General features: G+C 50.5%; 1 protein-coding gene and 1 pseudogene across 1 annotated transcript in view; one reads left to right on the top strand and one right to left on the bottom strand.

Annotated features, from left to right (window-relative positions):
• LOC137657851 (E3 ubiquitin-protein ligase MIB1-like) overlaps nucleotides 1–21505 on the bottom strand; it is a 421337-nt pseudogene that overhangs the window by 52396 nt on the left and 347436 nt on the right.
• LOC137657793 (ectonucleoside triphosphate diphosphohydrolase 2-like) overlaps nucleotides 1–21505 on the top strand; it is an 85043-nt gene that overhangs the window by 419 nt on the left and 63119 nt on the right. The window lies entirely within an intron of this gene.

Raw genomic sequence — 21505 nt, forward strand, 5'->3', positions numbered from 1 at the left:
TGGCCGAAATCTGGACCACGCATATTTCCTTTTCGAAGTATCACGTTTTATTATCCGCATGGTCCCCTTTACATTTCAAATTTGGGGGTGGGTTTCAGTGGTGTATGTATGATAGCTGCCACCTGTATGTATTATTATAACTGAGAATACGGTAGTATAAGGAGGGTTGCTGGGGGCATTAGCCCCCGCCCATTAAGTAGGTAAGGACACGGCTTGTAGGTTAGGGGGCACAGTTTAGGTTAGTTGATGTCTTATTTTTAATCGTGTGGGGAACTCGCCGCTGATATACAAAGGCTCCGGGTTTTATTAGAGTTACGGAAAGGGAAAACATTCCTCGTAATAACCAACTGTTCCCTATAGAAAAACTGCCGTTTCCTTCGAAAATGACACAATTTTACCTTGGGATGTATGTATGATAGCGGCTACCTGTATGTACGATAACGGCTGACTAAGAATTTGGCAGTGTAAAGTGAGGTTGCAGGGGGCTAACGCCCCCCGTTAGGTAAGTAGGTAAGGTCATGGCTTGTAGGTTAGGTTAGACTTTGCCTCTGAATCAGGCTGTGAGCAAATCATAAATGAAGCTACTCGCAGGTCTGGTAATTGCTTGGACCTCGTATACACTGACTCCCCTGGCGTTATAACTAGTAAGGTTAGTTCTCCAGTTGGGACATCTGATCATGCCTTGATTTCATTAGTAGTGAAGACTGAGCAGCCTGTCCCTGATATATCATACTCTTGTAAAATTCATATGAAATCCCAAGCAGAATGGAATGGGATTTTGCATGATCTTTGGTGCTTGAATTTGTCACAATTATATAGTAGTGTAGATTCTGTTGTCCCTTTGAATAAGAATCTAGTCAACATAATTGATAGGCGTATCCCTTCTCGTGTGCTAAGGTACCGACTGAAGGACAAACCGTAGTTCAATGATTGTAGACGTGCTTATTTGGAGAAGCAGGAGGCCTATCACCTTTGGAAGGGTAACAGATCAGATTTGACCTGGAACAACTATACTCAGCTTCGAGCATTTGCTCAGAGAGTTTATGCCTCAACTGAAAAGGGGTACACAGTTTAACCATAAAAGAAACCCCTTCTGGTACAACTCAGGAACATAAATGGTGGTCTACCCTTAAATCTGCACTCTTTGGTGTAGATGCAACAGTTCCTCCTTTACTTAAACCAGATTGCTCAGTCACTCACTGTCCAAAGGAAAAGGCAACCCTTTTGGCTGATGTTTTTGACAGTAAACAGAGTAACTTGAACTTCCTCATTCCTGATTTCCTGAGGCTAAACTAACTAGTTTAGCTTTTCGATCTCGTGAGATTAAAACTTTTTTTTTACAATTCTATAGGTTTTTTTTTTTGTAATTCAATAGTTTTTTTTATAATTTGAACTTGTTTCCCATGTGGCAAATTTTTTTAAATTATGAAATAGTAATAGATTAAAACAGTAGCTTTGCATAATTTGGCAGTATATGGAGGTCTTGTAAACAAATATCTAAGATTAACTAAATATGGTTTCACCCCTGCAACGAAAGACTTCCTTGGTTTTGTGCTACCGGGAGACCTTATAATCCAAATTCTATATATTCATCCTAAAATATTTAATTTCAGTCATTCAATTATTAAGTTAATTCTAAGGTATCGTGACAATCCCATTTAAGATATTTAAACTATCTAGAGTTCCCTTTAACAATATTTTCAGTGCCATATTCCTCGGATAATTCAAGACTGGGCAGTTATTTTCATGATCAGTATGATAAGCCAATCTTTATATCCAAAATCATAGCCATATAATGTATTAAGATAATCAGTTTCTCGGTAAATTTATAGAAAAAACATGGGGGCAACATTTCTGAGAGAAACAAAAAAAAACCTTTACTGTAGTAAATGATGTGCTTTCAACAAATTTGACCTTTACTTCCACTGCAAATAAGCCGTTCTACCATTATGGACCCCCGTCCTTCCTGACAGACACAGGTGGGAACCTGGGATTTTAGGTTTGCGAAAACAGGACAAAACGTTATTAGTAAACACTTGAGATTTGTAAAAGGATACAGAATATAACAAACTCACCTGATCTAACATAGTAGTACCCAGGTCACAACCCCTAGCCAGGGTGTAAACCCCCGGACCCCCTTTCCCAAGTTGCGCATCTGATTATTTAACAATTTCAAGATTTGTAAAAGTGTGCAGAACCTAACAAACCAACCTAACCTAACCTAGTAGTTCCCAGGTCACATCCCCTAGCTGGCGGCTTCCTTCCCCGGTCACAAACTAAAAGTAAATCACAAATAAATCCTTACATTATCTTTTTGTAAATATTTTATTGGTGTTAAAAAAAATATGATTGACTCAGAAGTCAGGTCATTCTTTTATAGAACATGTTGCATAAGATAGGAAATCTACTTTTATATATACTGATGGCTCCCAATCTAATGCTGGTGTTTGATTTGGAGTATTAGTATTGTAATATTTTTATGTAGAGGTACACTTCCTCTAACAGGTTCCATATTTACTGCCGAACTGTATGGCATACTAACCGCTATTGAGATAAAAGCGTTGGAGGAGGGTAATTTCACAATTTTTATTGATGCACGGAGTGTCCTTCAGGCTTTAGAAGTTTTTAATCCCTGTAACCCTTTAGTTTTAAATATTTGTTCTAATGCAAATACAAACCCTTCGCTATTTATAGGGGTATTATCTTTTTGCCAATGCTGAAAACTAACCATGACAATTTTAGTGAGGGATAACTACCCCCTCCACTAGTAAGCGGTTGGGGGGTGGGTTAGACCGGCTACCCCGCTCACTCACACCTGTCGGCTGAGTAACCACTTTTACCTTTGGCCTGGTAGAGTGTAGACATGCCGTCTCTCTCTCTCTCTCTCTCTCTCTCTCTCTCTCTCTCTCTCTCTCTCTCTCTCTCTCTCTCTCCCGTAACTTAAAAACTTGCCTTGATTATTAATTTGCTTTTTCTTTTTCTTTTGTGCAAGTTTATGTGTGTTTGCTGTCCCGTTATGCGGACATGTCTTGGTCACGAGGGCTGCAGTGCGGTACCTTCATGCCGTCCATTGTGACGGACCCTCACCTCCTGTGCTCGGCTTGCCGGGGTCATCGGTGTTCACGGTATGACACCTGTGTTGAGTGTCGGGAGTGGCCTGCCTCCCAGTGGGACAGGTTCGGGCATAGGAAGGAGAAGGAAAGAAGTCTTAAGTGTGATTCTCCGCCTTCGGGGTCTTCCCCTAAATCAAAGAAGTCACAGGCTTCTGCTTCTTCCACCCCCAAATCTCTTTCCGAAACTGTTCCTCTGCCGGGCCCCTCCAGGGTACGGTTGAGCAGCAACGCTGGGCTTGTGACTCCAGGTCAAGCCTGTGGGATAGGCGAAGGTGTCGACTCTCTTAGTGAGTTAGCTTCTTCCTTTTCCCCAGGGCTTGTTCAGTCTTGGATCTTTTATCCTTTTGGCCCTCACTGGGCGTCGATGGTCCCCCTTCAAAGGAAGATCTCTTAGAGCTCCTTCAGAGGGGAGCGGAGAAGGCGGTCATCTCCTTCCTCCGTAGAGGTTGATCCTCCAAGTGTGGGGTGCAGGTGCTGCAGCCTGTCGGTCAGGCCTTGAGTCTGTTTCCAGTGCCGAGGAGTTTGCTGATCCACCAGGGGCGGTGGCAGAGGTTTCCCCTTCGGGGCAACGAGTCTCTAGTTCGCGAGAGAAGACCGCCTCAGGGCATCGGCGGTCCCCGTATACTTTTGGTTCTCCTCCAGGAATGAGAGCCTTGTCTTAAGCGATGTTCTCCTTCGAGAGAACAAACCTCCCCAGCAGAGGAGGTATCTTTAGAGCTGGATCAGTCTTCCCCTCGGGTGGAGTCTGCTCTGCGTTCCTCTCTGGAGAATCGTAGGATGGGAGGGTTTGTGACCCCTCTATCCTAGATGTTCAACTCCTCGGACTGTGAGGAGACTTCTTTTTGAACCTGCTGGTTCTCCTCACGTTGACCCCTCAGGGTCTCGTGACGATCACCCTTTGGACTGGTGTGATTACGAGCCTTCGGGCTCTCATCATGATGATCTCGCAGGTTCTTATGACCCTGGGAGTCCTTCGGGTCTCCGTCGCATTGAACTTTCGAGTTCCAGTTACGCTGAGCCTTCGGGCTCTTGTGCCATCAGTCACGCTGACCCTTCGGGGTCTTGTGACAGGGAAACCTTGGTTTCCCGTTATGCTGATCCTTTGGGGACTCGTAATTCTGGTTACACTGAGCCTTTGAGCTCTCGTTACGCTGACCCTTCGGGGTCTCATGATGGGGAAACCTCGGTTTCCTGTTGCACTGAGCCTTTGGACTCTTAAGCCTGTACACTCGTGCCGGACGCTACGATGAACCCTTGGGTTTCGTAGCATGGAGTTCTCTCCTTGTTGCACGAATCCTAGGGGTGCACGCAATCACGCTGAACCTGTTGGTTCTCGTGACCCTCGTCATCAAGAGTTTTACTGTACTCTCGTGACAGAGGGTCTTCGGACTCTCGTCTTGTAGAGCGTTCGTGCTCACGGGACCAGTGCTACGCTGAACCCTCGGGTTCTCGCAGCCCTCATCCTGTTTTCCATCCTACAGGAGTTAGTGATGAGGTTCCTCAGGCTCTTCCCCACGTGAATTTTTATGGGTCGCGCGATCGGGGTTTACGATCCACTGTTGCTCCCCCTCCTGGCTTTCCACCACTTTACCTAACTCGGTCTCGCACTGCGTTATGCTGCACAACAGCGTTGCGCGACGCTTTCGAAGCGCCAGTGCTTGACGTTCCTACATCTCGTTTTTTGGGAGGGTTCTCGCAATTTGCTATTTTCGCAAAACCAACTTCGCCCCTCCCCGGTGGTTACCTCATTCTCGGACAAAGTACCATCTCCGTTTTTGGCTGCAGAAGGTCACCCCTCCTAGGTAACCCTCCTGCAAGGAGAAGAGACATCCATCAGTCTCTCCAGTCTCAAAGGCCTCCATCTCCTAAGAGATGTCAGCCGCCCCCATGCAACAACACCCAGACCCTTTTCCTAAGGGTAGGCCTGCGCCGATCTTGCCTGCTGGAAAGCCTCCCACAGGCAAGAGGGTTAAGAAACCTGCTGAAGTTCCCGAACCCAAGGATCCGTGTTTTCCTAAGGACCTTCCCCTCTGTTCTTCGGGGGCCCGCGACCACCCGTAGCTTCGAACATTATTCAGTATAATGCGTCAGGTCGTGACGGGGGTCATTCCCCGCTACCAGTCCTTAGGAGGCACTCCAAGGATTCCTTTGTTGCTGCTTCTCCTCCTGCCGATCGTAGGAGGAATTCGGAGGATTCCGCTCCTGCGGATCCTTCTGGTAGGGAGAAACCTTTCTCCGCTCTCAAGAGGCCTAAGGAAGAGAGTGAGCAAGAACTTCAGGGTAACCCCTTGCAGTTCAAGAAGCTACAGGCCAGACCTAAGGGGAAGAGGATCCGTCCTTCGCATCCCAAGGACGACAGGGTAACTTGCTACATGGACTCCTTTTGTCCCTCCTAGGTCGAGATAGTACCTAAGGAGGTACGACTTGCGACTGGGCGCGACGTGCTCCCTTCGGCGGCGGATTACCATCCCGCCCGTAGACCAGCAGAGCCTTCTAGGCCCTTGCTGACGGAGGAACACCTTCCTCGGAGCAGGGAGCGGAAGGATTTATTTACCATCCCTAAATTTTCGACAGCCAGAAACGAGCACTTCCTCAGCAGTTTCCTTATCTCCGGTCCCAATGGCGACTATGATGCACCTCGTGCTGCTATGGGTGAGAGTTAGGATGTGGAAGGGCAAAACGATCCCGAGGACAACGCTTTTCCAGCTGCTGCTAGCTCTAAGCTAACGGAGGATGAGAGAAAGGAGTCTGAGAACGCCTTTTGGGAGGTCTTAGCCTGCATCCGATCATCAATGGGCTACCAGATCCATCGGTAGCCCCTCTAGATGGAAAGGAAACTGTCCTTGACCAGTTTTACGGTACTCGGAAACCCCTGAGGGCCAGTGCAGCTCTGCCCTAGTCAAAGGGGTTGAGAAGTTCCAAACAGAGGGCAGTGTCCCAGGCTAGTGGGTCCACCTTCTCGCTCTGCTCCAACTCATCCTCCAAGCTCCTCCCTCCTCCGTATGTGTTTCAGAGGAAATACTACGAGATCCTCGGGGAGTCTCTCCCAACCCTGCTTTTTAACCACTCCGTAGAGGCACTCTCGAGGTCTGCGCCCTTCGAGAAGCTTACGGGACTTCCAGTCTCGTTTTCGGCCTCCGAGATCCTCAACCAGGAGGTGGCGAACCACGCCATGCAGGCGATTTCGTGGCTCGACCTCTGGTTGGGGTCTTAGGACAACTGATTCGATCTAAGGATCTGTCTCGGGAGTCCTCCAGGAAGTCTTTGGAGACTTTCCTATTGTCTGGCACTCTGGCCATTGGATTTTTCTCCCATCAGGTGGTGAACCTTTGGGCTAACACCATCCTGAAGAGGAGAGATGCCGTCATAGGTAAATTCCATTGACATCTCCCTCAGGCCGAAGTAGCGAGACTAAGGAATGCACCTTTCAAAGGTAATTATCTGTTAAACCCCAAAGATGTTGAGTGGGTGGCAGAGGTGGAGAAAGTCCAGCCAGGACTCCCTCATCCAGAAGGTCCTGACAGCCAGACCTTACCTCTCTTAGCCACATCGGAAACCACAGCAGAAACCGCAAGAAAAAAGGACTAGAGACCAGAAACAACAGGGTCAAAGGGGGTCTAAGCAAGCCTTTCGTGGTAAGAAGTCCTTTCGTGGAGGAAAGGGAAAAAAGGGATCCGGCCGAGGCCGTTCCCACTAGGTCAGGCAGTCCTCCCATTTTTCCATTTGTGGGAGGATGTCTGCAAAGCCGCTGGCAGAGGTGGCTTCACCACGGGGCCGAGCCCTTGACGGTTGAGATGATTTGTTCAGGGTATTGCGTCCCGTTCACTTTCTCTCCCTTCACTGACTCGAGTGCCAGTTCCGTGAAACTCCTATGCGGAAGGATCCGCAGACGAGTGTGCCCTCAGGGCAGAAGTCCAGACCGTGTTGGAGAAGGGCGCTCTCCAAGAGGTCCTCGACGGGTCTGCAGGCTTTTAGTCAACTTTTTTTTTTTTTTTTTTATTTATTTATTTATTTATTTTTTTTACTAGAGATCAGTGGTTTGATCTTGGAGTGTGTGTGCCCTCAGGGCAGAAGTCCAGATCATGTTGGAGAAGGGCGCTCTCCAAGAGGTCCTCGACAGGTCTGCAGGCTTTTACAGTCGACCTTTTTTTTTTTTTTTAACTAGAAATCAGTGGTTTGATTTTGGAGTGTCCTTCTCCAGAAGAGGTGCTTACCATAGCTAAAGAGTCTCTTCTACCCTTACCAAGAGTAAAGTAGCTACTGAGCAATTGCAGTGCAGTAGTTAACCCCTTGGTAGAGACCAGTCGTCGACCTCTCGGCTCTGAACAATTCTTCACCCAAGGGGTTAACTACTGCACTGCAATTGCTCAGTAGCTACTTTACTCTTGGTAAGGGTAGAAGAGACTCTTTAGCTATGGTAAGCACCTCTTCTGGAGAAGGACACTCCAAAATCAAACCACTGTTCTCTAGTCTTGGGTAGTGCCATAGCCTCTGTACCATGGTCTTCCACTGCCTTAGGTTAGAGTTCTCTTGCTTGAGGGTACACTTGGGCACACTATTCTATCTAATTTCTCTTCCTCTTGTTTTCTTAAAGTATTTATAGTTTATATAGGAATTATTTATTTCAATGTTGTTACTGTCCTTAGAATATTTTATTTTTATTTTTCTTTCCTCACTGGGCTATTTTCCCTGTTGGGGCCCCTGGGCTTATAGGATTCTGCTTTTCCAACTAGGGTTGTAGCTTAGCAATTAATAATAATTTGTTCCAACACAAATACTTACCTCGAACTACTTTCTTTGGAGTCACTTGTGATCTCTCTTTCGACCAAGGTTTTCGCGCCGTTACCCCCCTACTCCGTTCTCTACATAGGCCTACCCCCGCCGCCAAGGAATGCGCCCCGAGGGCAGGATTAGGGCAGGTCACTGCCTCTCTGGGTCATTCTCCTCATTAAGTTCCTTGGTCGCGAGCAGTTCACAGCTCGCTCTCGTCTCTCTCTATCCTTTGTGCGCGTTTATTGTTCCACGTGTTCCCAGCGTGCGTTCTTCTCAAGTGTTACCGTGCGTTCACCCTGTGTGTATCCCCAGTGTACTTAATAGCTCCCTTAGTGTTGTACCATTCGTGTGCGAACGATGGATCACGCTCGCCGTTGCCCTGGGCCTAGAGCCGGAAAGTCGTGTGGGGCTTTCCTCTCAAAGCCAGAGGTAGATCCTCACTCCCTTTGTTCCTCGTGTAGGGGGAAAGTTTGCTCCTCCGCGGACACGTGTCCGGAGTGTGTAGGTTGGGACGATATTCAGTGGGTATGCTACGGTACTAAAAAGAAGAAATCTTCGAAGCGTTCCCCCAGGAAGATTAGTGTTGTATCTTCGTTACCGTCGGCCAGTGATCGGTCCGACGAAGCCTCGGCTTCTCCGTCGCCTTCGCAGAGGAGAGGGCAAGAAGTCTCTAGTGTTGTGGAAGATCAAGGCGTTCTTCCCAGGGAACCCAGTGCGAGAGAAGAACCAAGGGCGGGCCCCTCTAGGTCTAACGAAGGGCCCGGTAGTGCTTCGGGTGAGTCAGGCCTTGTGATGGGGGGCCACGCGTCCTCTGAAGACCCCTTATGGGGCAGTGTTGTAGTCTCAGAGTCCCCGCCGCCCTCGTGGGCTGGTGCGTCGGGCTCTCCCCCACCAGGGGACAACCAAACTAAAGTTCGCCGTCCGAGTAGCGATACTTTCGGATGGAAGCTACCAAAGACACCAGGGAGGTCGCCGCTGAGAATGGACGTGACCCTAGACCCCTGGCTCCCTAGCATGGAACGGTTGGACACTTTTCCGACGATCTCCACGGCGGTTCCCGATGATTTTCTCCAGCCCTCGATCTCGGGCACCCAGCGTCGGAAGAAATCCTCCGCGGACCACGCAAACAGCCGTTACGCGAGAAACGTGGCGTCGTCGGACTCGTTGGAAGTGGATTCGTCTTCCGAAGAGGAGGTCAGGGTGAAACGTCGCAGGCGAAGGGAGCTGTCCGAGAGCGAACATTCCCGCTCTAGGTCAAGGTCGTGAGTTAGCAGAAAGCGCTCCCGCTCCCAGTCTCGTAAGTATAAGAGAAGTGTTTCTCCCGGGGGCGCCTGGGTCTACGTGCCTTCGGGGGAGTCCAAGACACTTCATTCACCAGACCATCGGTCCAGCGAACGTGCGACTAGGCTGCCGTCCTTTATGCACAGCCTAGAACAGCGCGATCTGGCACGCAGAAAAGACCTCTCAAAGAGGCATAAGTCCTCGAGGCCTCCGGTTCACCCCGCCCAGCGGGGGGAAACGCGCTTCTTAGCAGGCAGCCTGGCCGAACCAGCCCAGCTGGTGCAGCCATCGAGTAGGAAGGAACGGTTCCCGTTGTCGGGTCAGCCCACCGGGACCGTGACCTCCACCTCCAGAGCCTTAGGGCAACCGAGAGCCCTCACTGAGCCGGCGGTACCCGCCTTGCCCCGGGATCCACCCACTTACGGAGCTCACTACCGGTACAGGACTGCCCCCCTGGACCCAAGGGCGGGACGGCCGGTCTGCCTGGCCAGCAACCCAGCGCCCCCACTCCAGGCCGAGGCCTCGGCTGACGGAGGAGAAGCTTCCCCGACGGAGAACTCCGCCTATAGAAGAGTAGTGGGACTCATCAGAAGGCAGCACGGGATTACGGAACCCTCGGCTCCGAGGGGTGATTCCTGGAGGTCAAGCCTCCTGAGGATTACTCATCACGCCGCCCTTCCGAAGTCTTCCCTGGCCCTTCCTCTTGCCCCAGACCTGGTACTAGGGCAGGAGTACATAGACAACTTGGTGGCCAGCAATGCAGAGACCCCCAAGTCCCAGAGTGCCTCGAAACTGCTCCAGGGCCTCAAATCGCAGGGTAAAGTGTACATTCCGGAAGGGCGTCGCCCAGGCCCCTGTAGAGTGGACCCGGCCTTGGACGTCCTAGGACAGGGCGGCTCAGACGAAAGGGCCTCTTCAGCCCCAGTTTGCTTCTCTCCTACGGAGGCCGCCATGATGGAGGAGATGTCGCGGGACCTAGTCAACGTCTCCTCATGGCTGGACTGGTGGGCCTCCACGTTAGTAAACGTCCAAGCCTCCGTCGACCCCGAAGATCCTGAGCAGCAAAGCCTCCTGACGGACCTTCTCACCTCCGGGGGGAAGACACTTAAGTTTCTCTCGTATCAGGCGCTCGCCCTTACGGCCAACTGGGTCCTCCGTGAACGAGACACGGTCCTGGCCAAGGTATCTAGGAGGATCCCAGACAGAGAGGCTCGGGCCGTACGTAGCCTTCCCTTGTGGGGTGAGTCGCTATTCCCATTGAAAGAACTGGAGAGCCTGATGGAGAAAGTGTCAAAGAGGAAGGAGGCCAACGTCCCCAGACCTGCGTCGTCTAAGAGACCGCCCTACAGGAGGGCCGCCTCAGATAGCGCCGTGACATCTCAGGCCGCCCCCAGCACTCTTCCTCCTGGGCAACAACTCCTCAACCCTCCCGCAGAGGAGCACCAGCTTCGTCTAGCTCCTTCAGGTCGGGTTATTCCGCCTCTAGGAGAGGCAGGTCAGGCCGCCCCTCTAGAAGAAGGTAGAGGGAGAGGCCCCCTACTCCCGCCCAAGCCTCGGGTTTGGGGATGCCTCGGACCACATTGGCAAGCATGGAAGGCACAAGGAGCGGATCCTTGGACGGTGTCCGTCCTGAAGGAGGGCTACAGGCTTCCCTTCCTAGCGGATCCACCCCCTCTTATTCCAGCCAGCCAGACAGAATGGTTGGCCCCCAGGGACCCGATGAAGAGGGCCGCCCTTCAAGAGGAGATTTCCTCCATGTTGGAGAAGGGTGCCATGGAAGAGGTCCTTCTCCCAGGCCCAGGCTTCTACAGCCGCCTGTTTCTGGTAGAGAAAGCAACGGGGGGGGTGGAGACCCGTGATAGACCTGTCGGCCCTCAACAAGTTCGTCAAGAAGACGGACTTCAAGATGGACACCCCAAAATCCGTCCTGCTGTCCTTGAGGGAGAAAGATTATATGATGACTGTCGACCTCAAGGACGCATACTTCCAGATCCCTGTCCACCCGTCGAGTCGGAAGTTCCTCCGGGTAAAATGGGGTCCCCAGATCCTGCAGTTCAAGACCCTTTGCTTCGGCCTGTCGACGGCCCCTCAAGTGTTCACGAGGGTCTTCGCGACAGTCTCCGTGTGGGCTCACGAACGGGGTATCCGCCTCATCAGATACCTGGACGACTGGTTGCTCCTTTCCACCTCAAGGGCCCTCTTGGAGGAACAAGGGAGAAACCTCCTCCAGTTTTGCAGGAATCTGGGGATCGTAATCAATCTGAAGAAGTTGAACTTAACCCCATCCAACAGAATGGGCTACTTGGGGATGACGTTGGATACCGTGCAGGGGAAAGCTTTTCCCTCGCAGGACAGGATACGGAACCTCAAGCACATCATTCAGCCGTTCCTGTCAGAACACTCCAGGAGGGCGGGAGATTGGCAGAGACTGATAGGTCACCTGGTCTCATTAGAGAAACTGGTTCCCCAAGGGAGGATGAGGCTCAGACCCATTCAATGGAACCTCAAGAGCTTCTGGTCCCAGACGGACTCGCAGAAAACGTTAGTTCCAGTCCTTCCGGACACGAGAACCTCCCTGGAAAGGTGGCACTGCCAGTCGAACTCCCTCAAGGGGATGCCCCTCGGGTCCAGTCCCCCCGAGTACCTCCTGCTCACAGACGCCTCCAACCAAGGGTGGGGGGCCCACCTTCTGGAAGAGACGGCACGGGGTACCTGGTCGGAAAGCGAAAAGCCTCTACACATCAATGTCCTAGAACTAAGAGCGGTTCAGAAGGCGTGTCTTCACTTTGCAAGTCGTCTAAAGGGAAACACCGTGGCGTTAATGTGCGACAACGCCACGGTAGTAGCCTACATAAAGAAGCAAGGGGGCACGAGATCGAAGGAGCTGTGCGACCTCGCCATAGACATCCTGAATTGGGCAGACGAACAGTAAGTGGTGCTGCTGGCAAGGTTCATCCTCGGGAAGAAGAACGTTCTGGCCGACGGCCTCAGCAGAATGGGTCAAATAGTGGGGACAGAGTGGTCTCTACACCCAGAAGTAGCCAGACTCATCATTCAACGTTGGGGCTCCCCGGTGATGGACCTCTTTGCAACAAAGTTCAATGCCCAACTTCCGGTCTATTGCTCCCCGGTCCCAGACCAAAATGCAGCCCTAGAAGACGCCTTCCAGCACAAGTGGGACAACCTGGATGTGTACGCTTTCCCCCCCTTCACGTTGATAAGACAGGTGCTCAACAGAGTAAGGGCCGCCCGAAACCTAAAGATGACTTTGTTAGCGCCCTTGTGGCCGGAGAGAGAGTGGTTCGCGGACCTAAAGGACCTAGCGAGCCAACCACCTTGGCCTCTGCCCGCCAGGTCAGACCTCCTGCACCAACCGCACTTCTTCAAGCTCCACGACAACCCTCTCTCTCTTCGCCTTTACGCCTGACGCCTGGAGACTATCGAGCGGCTCCTGAAGAAGGAGGGGTACTCCACCACCACAGCTAAGAGAATGTCCCTATACCTGAGGAGATCCTCGACCGCGGTATACCAGGCTAAGTGGGCCTCCTTCACGAAGTGGTGCTCGGAAAAACACATTAGACCTCTTAAAGCTTCGGTCCCGGACATAGCGGAGTTTCTGGTGTATCTTAGAGATAAAGTGGAAATGTCAATTCCAGCCATTAAAGGAGTTCGAGCCGCCTTAGGCCAAGTCTTCCTCCTGAAGGGCATCGACCTGGGGACCTCGAGACACATAGCGATGCTGATCAGGAGTTTCGAGCAATCCTGCCCCCCTCAAGCTAGTAGAGTGCCCAGGTGGGACTTAGCCAAGGTCTTGAAGATGCTAAGTCGTCCCCCCTTTGAACCCCTGAAAGATATCGGAGACAAGGATCTCACCCTCAAGACCGTTTTCTTGCTAGCCTTAGCTTCCGCTAAGAGAGTGGGCGAGATCCATGGTCTGTCTTACGACGTTTCTCACTCCAAAGGGTGGAAAGAAGTATCCTTCAGGTTCGTGCCCTCCTTTGTGGCTAAGACTCAGAACCCAGAAGTCTGGGACCCGAGGTTTGAAGGTTTCTCAATTCCTGCCATTCCCAAGACGGGCATTACGGAAGATTTGAAGTTATGCCCAGTACGGACGCTCAGGAAATACCTGGAAAGGACAGCTCATCTCCGACCAGGTATCAAAAACCTCTTCGTTTCCATAGGTGTTAATAGGAAGCAAGTTTCCAAAAACACCATTTCCTTCTGGCTGAGACAAGTCATCGCTAAAACCTATGAAGAGGATAAAATGGCAGTGCCAGGCACTCCCCGGCCCCATGACATCAGGGGTCTGAGCACCTCCTTGGCCTTTGAGAGAAACATGGCGGTGGGGCAGATCCTACAGGCAGGCACTTGGTCGCACCAGTCAACCTTTACTACCCACTACCTCAAGGATTATTCAAGGAAATCCTTGGACGGGTTCTCCATTGGGACAGTCATTGCCGCCCTCCAAGCTGTGTAGCGGTAAGGCCAGAGGCTGTCCCCAACGATGAACACATTCTTCGCGACTACACTTCGGAGGAAATCGTCAGAAGAATTTTTTAAGAGGTGAGTCTTAGATAATAGCGTAAGGTTGCGCAGTTACCCTCACTCCCGCACTCTGATAGGCCCCCGCATTCCATAGCCCTCTAGGCCCTACGTGCCAAGTCAAGTGTCAGAATAGCACTCCCGCCTCCTAAAGTATAAGTCTCCAAAGAAAGTAGTTCGAGGTAAGTATTTGTGTTGAAACAAATCAAAAATTTTAAGTAATTTTTATTTTTCCTAACATACTTACCGAGAACTACTTTCGGGTAATGGCCCTCCCTTCCGTCCCCGAGTGCCATCCTTCCATTGCCAGGTTGGGCTAATACGACGAACTTAATGAGGAGAATGACCCAGAGAGGCAGTGACCTGCCCTAATCCTGCCCTCGGGGCGCATTCCTTGGCGGCGGGGGTAGGCCTATGTAGAGAACGGAGTAGGGGGGTAACGGCGCGAAAACCTTGGTCGAAAGAGAGAGATCACAAGTGACTCCAAAGAAAGTAGTTCTCGGTAAGTATGTTAGGAAAAATAAAAATTACTTAAAATTTTTGATAATAACAGGTTTGTCGAACAGGCCCCGTTCAGCATGGAGACAGCCGACACTGTCAGACAAGTGATAAGACCGCAGGGCTTCATGTGCAGTCTAAAGCTGAAGGACGCATATTTCCATATCCCAATCCATCTGTCTTCCAGGAAGTATCGAAGATTCATGCTAAACCAAAAGCATTACCAGTTCAGGGTACTGTGGTTCGGTCTGTCCACAGCACCTCAGATCTTCACGAGAGTGTTTGCCCTAATTTCATCTTGGGCTCACAGAGTCGGCATCCGTCTCTTAAGATACTTGGACGACTGGCTAATTCTAGCAGACTCGGAGGCAGTCCTTCTCCACCACCGAGACGAGTTTCTAGGGTTTTGCCAGGATCTGGGGATCGTGGTAAACCTTGAGAATCTCACCTGCTTCCCTCTCAAGAAGTGGTATAACTAGGCATGCGCGTAGATACCCTTAGGCACAAAGCTTTCCCATCAGACGAAAGAATTCAGAGACTGAGATAGCACAGGACTTCCTCAGACGGGAAGAGCTCCCGGCGCAGAGTTGGCTTCGCCTTCTCGGTCACCTACCTTCTCTGACCCGACTGGTCACCAACAGTTACCTCAGGGTGAGATCTCTCCAGTGGCGTCTGATTCCAGTGGAATCAGTCCAGCGATTCCTGGGATCATCTAGTCCACATAAGGCTAGAGGAACAGTTGGATCTCAGATGGTGGCTGGCGGATCCGAATCTCCGCAAAGGGGTCAATCTTCTCGTCTCTCCCCCAGAATTGATGCTCTGTTTTGATGCACCAAAAGAAGGTGGGGGCCCACGTGCTGCACCATTACATCTCCGGCCAATGGTACCGGCACATAAATCTCTTAGAGATGAATGCAGCCTTTCTGGCCCTCAAACAGTTCCACTAGGTCCTGACGGGGCGCTCCGTGGTGTTGATGAGCGACAACACTACGGTAGTAGCTTATCTGAACAAACAGGGTGGTACCTTTTTGCAGCAGCTGTGCCATCTTGCAGTAGAGATGCTCAGAAGACAACTCCGTGACTCTACCAGCTCGCTTCATTTCGGGCAAGTGAAATGTGCTAGCAGACATGCTGAGCAGAGCAACTCGGATAGTTCGCACCGAGTGGTCTTGGAATCCTCTGATAGCTAACAAAGTCATGACTTTGTGGGGTTCCCCGACTGTGAATCTGTTCGCAACGGTCCTGAATTTCAGACTCCCGTTATACTGCTCCCCAGTCCCAGCTCCCTTAGCTCTTTGGCAAGATGCTTTTCAACAACGGTGGATAAACTTGGACGCTTTCGCGTTTCCCCCGTTCTGTTTGATGAGAAAAGTCATCAACCAGGTACGAGCAAGCAACAATTTACAAATGACTCTTATAGCTTTGCTATGGCATCATGCAGAATGGTTCCCAGACCTTGTGCAACTCCTCACGGAGATCCCGAGGGAGCTCCCTCCATGGCACGACCTCCTCAAACAACCACAAGACCGTAGCTTCGGTTCGGCTTCACGCCTGGACTGTCCAGGACCTCCTCACACAGAGAGGCTTTTCGCAACCAGTTGCAAAAAGAATGGCTGGACATTTCATGAGATCCACAGAGGCAGTCTACCAGGCAAAGTGGTCAGTTTTCTGTGGTTGGTGTCGTGGAAGGGGTATCTCTCCCCTCGATGCCTCTGTTCCAACTATAGCGGAGTTCCTTGTATACCTTCGGGAAGAAATGCTTCTCTCGGTCTCGGTAGTCAAAGACTACCGCTCAGCTTTGAGTCTCGCCTTTAGATTGAAAGGAGTCGATATTTCCTCCTCGTTGGAACTTTCTTTGCTCATACGTAGTTACTAGCTTACTTCTCCCCAGTCAGAGCTTAGACCTCCTACTTGGAACGTGGTTCGGGTCCTTAGGTCTCTGAAGGCCCCCCCTTAACCAATACGCCAGGCTTCCGATTGCCACCTTGTGTAAGACGGTGTTCCTGCTCGCGTTGGCTTCAGCCAAGAGAGTCTGCGAACTTCATGGTCTATCTGCTGATGTCTCCCACTCTAGGAAATGGGGAGAAGTAATCCCCAACTACGTCCCTGAGTTCGTGGCTAAGACTCAAAATCCGGGTATACTGGACTCCATTCCTGATAGAAAGTCTTTGTTTTGTAACCGAAGATCGAGACCAACTGTTATTATGTTCAGTAAGGAGTCTCAGGTGTTATTTAAAAAGAACAGCAGCATCTCACCCACATGTGCAAACGCTTTTTGTTAGCACAGGGAAGGTCAAGAGGAGGGTGGAAAGTGATTGGAAATGCTCTCAATCCAGACCCTCCTTCGTCCAATCAAAACAGAGCTCATGATGTCAGGGGCATTGCAACGTCCCTGGCGTTTAAGAAGAAGCTTCTCTGTAGCACAGATAATGCACACGGGCGTGTGGAAGCGTCGGACGACCTTCACCGCCCTCTACCTGCAAGATGTAACCCACAGGAACATGGAGACCTTTTCCATTGGTCCTGAGGTGGCCGCACAAGTGGTCTAATACCTCGAGCTCCTTGATGGACAGGTAGTAGAGGGTTGAGGTTACCCGGGTTAGTTTGGGGTGAATGAGGAAGAACGTCTGGCTCCCTCTTCCTTTCACCTTCTCCCCTGTGGGGAAACAGCACCGCAAGACCACAGCATAGCTGATCTCACCTCTCTGCAGGTAAGACTCATTTCCCTTGTGCATCCTGAGTATTTTACATATACTTTATTGTCCCGAATACCCTTTGAGGGAGGGTATTAGGCAAGTCCTAGAATTCTATGCTTGTACTCAAGTTCCTACGTAAAGACAAGCCACTAGTCTCTTTCACACAAGCTTCTGCAGGCCGCTATCAGTGCGTTACCTTCTAACGACATTGGTTTTAGCGAGGGTAGGGTTCCTACTAATTCGATCGTAGATCAAATAACAAATTTGGAGATAATTTGTATTTTTCCCTGTTAGAGCCCTTGGGCTTATAGCATCTTAATTTTCCCGCTAGGGTTGTAGCTTGGCTATTAATAATAATAATAATAATAATACAAACCTGGAGCTATTTATACAAATTGGCCTGCCACCCTGTCCCCCTAGAAGTCCTGCTAGAAAACAAAAGTGGTTACTTGGCCAACGGTTGTGAGTGAGCGGGGTAGCCGGTCTACCCCCACCCCCCACCCACTAACTAGCAGATGGGGGTAGTTATCCCTCACTAAAACTGCCTTGGCTAGTTTTCAGCATTTCCGAAAAGTTAATACCCCTATAAATAACTCCAGGTTTTGTATGCTAGGAAAAATACAAATTATCTCCAAATTTGTTATTTTAGAATGGCTTTTTATTATTGGACTGAGAGGTATAACAGTTAAATTTTACTGGATTCCGGCACACGTATGGGTATCTGGAAATGAGACGGCAGATTTACTGGCAAAGAATGCTGCAGCCGAGTTGCTACCAATATGGTATCTCATTCTCTGTGATGATTGTTTACCCAGCATTAAGAATTTGATTTATAATAAATGGCAACAGCATGGGGATAGTTTAGTTGGAAATAAAATGAGAGAAATAACAAATGATATATCCCCTTGGAAGTTTAACAAGATCCCTCGAAAGTGTAAGACACACTCGGTTGACACAAATCACATGGCCTACGGGCTCTGGTCAGAGTCCGTAGTATCCCTGCATATAAATCTTTTGGAGGTTAGGGCAGCCTTCTTAGCCCTGCAGCAGTTCCATTAGTTCATGACTGGTCGCTCGGTGGTGTTGATAAGCGACAACTCCATGGTAGTGGCTTACGTAAACAAGCAAGGAGGTTCCTTTTTGCAGCACCTATGTCATGTAGCAGTGAAGATGCTAAGTGGGACAGAAGGCAACTCAGTGTCCCTATCTGCTCGCTTTATTCTAGGCGAAAGGAATGTGCTTGCAGACAACCTGAGCAGAGCGACTCAGATAGTGGGCTTTGAATGGTCTTTGAATCAATTAATAGCAAACAAAGTCCTGACTTTGTAGGGTTCCCCTACAGTGGACCTGTTTGCGACGTCACTGAACAACAGGCTCCGCTCTACTGTTCACCAGTTCTGGATCCTCAGTCTCTCTGGCAAGATCCATTCCAACAATGGTGGGACAACCTCGACGTTACACATTTCCCCCGTTCTGCCTGAGGAGAAGGGTGCTCAACAAGGCAAAACCATCCTCTGATCTAGCAATGAGCCTTATAGCTCCGCTATGGCATCATGCAGAATGGTTTCCAGACCTTCTTTAGCTGCTGACGTAAGTCCCAAGAAAGCTTCCTCCGCAATACGATCAGCTTTGACAACCACACATGAACATCTTCCTCAAGGCCATATGATCCTTACTTCTTCACACTTGGAGACTATCCAGCATCTCCTCACAGAGAGATTTTTCGCAACACCTTACGGAAAGAATGTCCGGACACCTCCGGCAATTTTCAGTTGGCGTTTACCAGGCTAAGTGGACTGTCTTCTGTGGATGGGTGTTGTGGAAGGGGTATCTTTCCCCTAGGTGCGACTTCTAGGAATTGACGAGTTCCTTGTATACCCTCAGGAGGAAAAAGTCCTCTCGGTCTTTGCCCTGGAAACTGTTACTCAGCTTTGAGCCTCGCCTTTAGACTGAAAGGAGTTATTTCCTCTTGTTGGAGTTGTCTCTTCTCGGTTGGAAGTTAGGGCACCTCCATGGAACGTGGGTCTTGTCCTTTGGTCTCTGAAGGGATCTCCTTACGAACCATTATGCCAGGCATCAGATATCCACCTGTCTCTGAAGATGGTTTTTCTGCTCGCTTTGACCTCTACCAAGGGAGTTGGTGAACTCCATGGTATTCCCTACAACATCTCCTATTCAGAGGATGGGGAGAGGTAATGCTCTGCTTTGTCCCCGAGTTTATCGCCGAGATTCAAAATCCAGGAATAGAGGATCCTAGACTCGGGGCCTTCAGTATTGCGAGTCTTCGTAGTGCTTTCAATGATCCAGATCAACTGCTATTTTATCCAGTGAGGAGCTTGAAGTACTACCTCAAGAAAACTGCAGGAGCTCGCCACCGATTGGCACCACGAATACGATCTCTGCATAGATTCGCAAGGTCATAGACCGGACATTGAATCCTGATCCTTCTCCTCAGATGAGGAGACCTAGAGCTCATGACATTGGGGGCATATGCACATCCCTAGGGTTGAAGAAGAACTACTGTGACACAGGTCCTACAAAGTGGTATGTGGAAACGTCAAACAACCTTCACCGCCCACTACAGTACTGTACCTGTAAAACATGACCCACAGGAACATGGAGACGTTTTTCATTAGCCCTGTGGTGGCTTCACAATAAGTGGTTTAATCACCTCGGGCTCCCTGATGGATAAGTAGCAGATGGTGGAGGGTCGAGGTTACCTGGTATTAAGTCTGGAATAAATGATAAGAATGACTGGCTCTTTCTTTATTTCTTTCATCTTCCCCTCTCTTTGGTAAAAGCACTTACAGTACTCTGCAAGCTGGTGTCCTCAGTCAGCAGGTGAAACAATTTCCCTTGTGTAACCTGGTATAGAAATATATACTTGTTGCATCCCCATACCCCTTGACGAGGTGGGATTGGGTAATGTATAAGATAGGTTCAAAGATTTTTACGTTTCTGAGAATTATTACCTATAGCCGTCGCACTGCTAGTATCACACAATCACACAGATTGCTCAGGCTGCTGAAGTGTGCTATTGTACGTAGGTTTTAGCGAGGTGTCAGGGTTTTCCCCCTTATACATGCATAGCACAAAGGGGGAGAAAACCCTTGACAAAGCCAGTTGGTTAGGACTTCCACTCTCCTTAGGGGTAATTCTTCCTTAGTAAAGAGCGAAAGGGTTTTTATTTAGTCGGAACAAATGACAAATTTAAAGGAATTTGTATTTGTTCCAACACGGAGTACTTACCTCGAACTACTTTCTTAGGAGTATCTGGGATCTCCTCCCAACCGACCAGAGTTTTGTGTAGTTTACCCTAGTCCCGTTTTCTATGAGGGGTAATCTCAGGTGGAGTGATACGCGCCCTGAGGCTATCCGCGGGTCAGAGAGCATGCTTGCTCAGGTCTCGATCTTCAGTAAGTTCTCTGGTCGCGTCGCGATAACATCACGACGCTCTCTCCTTACCCAGTGCGACCCTTTGTGTCTCACGCGGTCCCCACGTGGACCCATTGTGTTCATTCTATACCCTTTCCTACCCTTCTCCTCTGTGTTCGTCGTGTAGGGGCAGGTTATGTTCTCCTACAGTCACGTGTCCGGAGTGCAAGTCCTGGAACGAGGTGCAGTGGTTGCGCTTCGGCACCAAGAAGAAGAAGGCGTCCAAGAGGTCTCATAGGAAGCCGAGCCTCTCCTCGCCGCTTATTTCTCCCGATGCCTCGTCGGATAGAGCCTCTCGGCCACCTTTCCCTACCCAGAGTAGGGGACGAGGTAAGTCATTTGTGGGGAAGAGGCCCATTGCTCTTCCCCAGGAGTCTGAGTGGGTGCGGTATAGCACCAAGAAGTAGGCGACGAAGAGGTCACCTATGAAGCCGAGCCTCCCTTGCTTCGCCGGGCGTCTCGTCTGACCGAGCTTCCCTACCACCCTCTCCTACCCAGAGTAGGGGACGAGGTAAGTCCGTTGCGGGGAAGAGGCCCGCGGCCCTTCCCCAAGAGTCTGATCTTCAGGATAGTGGGGTTGTGGTGTCGTTCCAGGCGAGTGAGGGGCCTAGGGAGGGGCGGGAGTGTATACGGGAGACGGAGTCCTGGTGCAAGCAGGCCACGTCTCCTCTGATGACCCCATGTGAGGGAAAAATGTCCCTAATTCTTCTCCAGCCTCTTTGGCGTGTTTTTCAGTCACTTCTGCAGCCGAGGGCGCCGCCGAGAAGGAGTTTTCCCCGCCGTCGGACCCCATTGCGTAGGTTTCCCCCAAGAGCAGTGAGTGGGTGATGGTTCACCGCGACAGGCTGCTGGAGCTAGCTGCGGCGCTGGGCCCTTCAAGTTGGCGTCCGAGGATGAGCTCCCCGGATAGATACTCCTCCGGCAGCAGCGGCACCCGACGGAGGGACTCATCATGGCAGGTTCCAGTCGACAGGCGTAAGACCGCGAAGGTTCCGGCTCCATCCGCCCAGCGGAGAGAGTCGCCCCTTCGGTCTGGCAGCCGAGTCCTGACCTCCAAAGGCCACCTAGCTCGTCACGAGCGCAGCCCTCGGCTTTCCTCGACGGGCAGGCCCGCAGATACGAGAACCTCCGGAAGAGATGTTGGACCCAGGACGGAGGCCCCGTCCC

The sequence above is a fragment of the Palaemon carinicauda genome, chromosome 1 (genome assembly GCF_036898095.1).
Source record: "Palaemon carinicauda isolate YSFRI2023 chromosome 1, ASM3689809v2, whole genome shotgun sequence".
In the NCBI taxonomy this organism is placed as follows: Eukaryota; Metazoa; Arthropoda; class Malacostraca; order Decapoda; family Palaemonidae; genus Palaemon; species Palaemon carinicauda.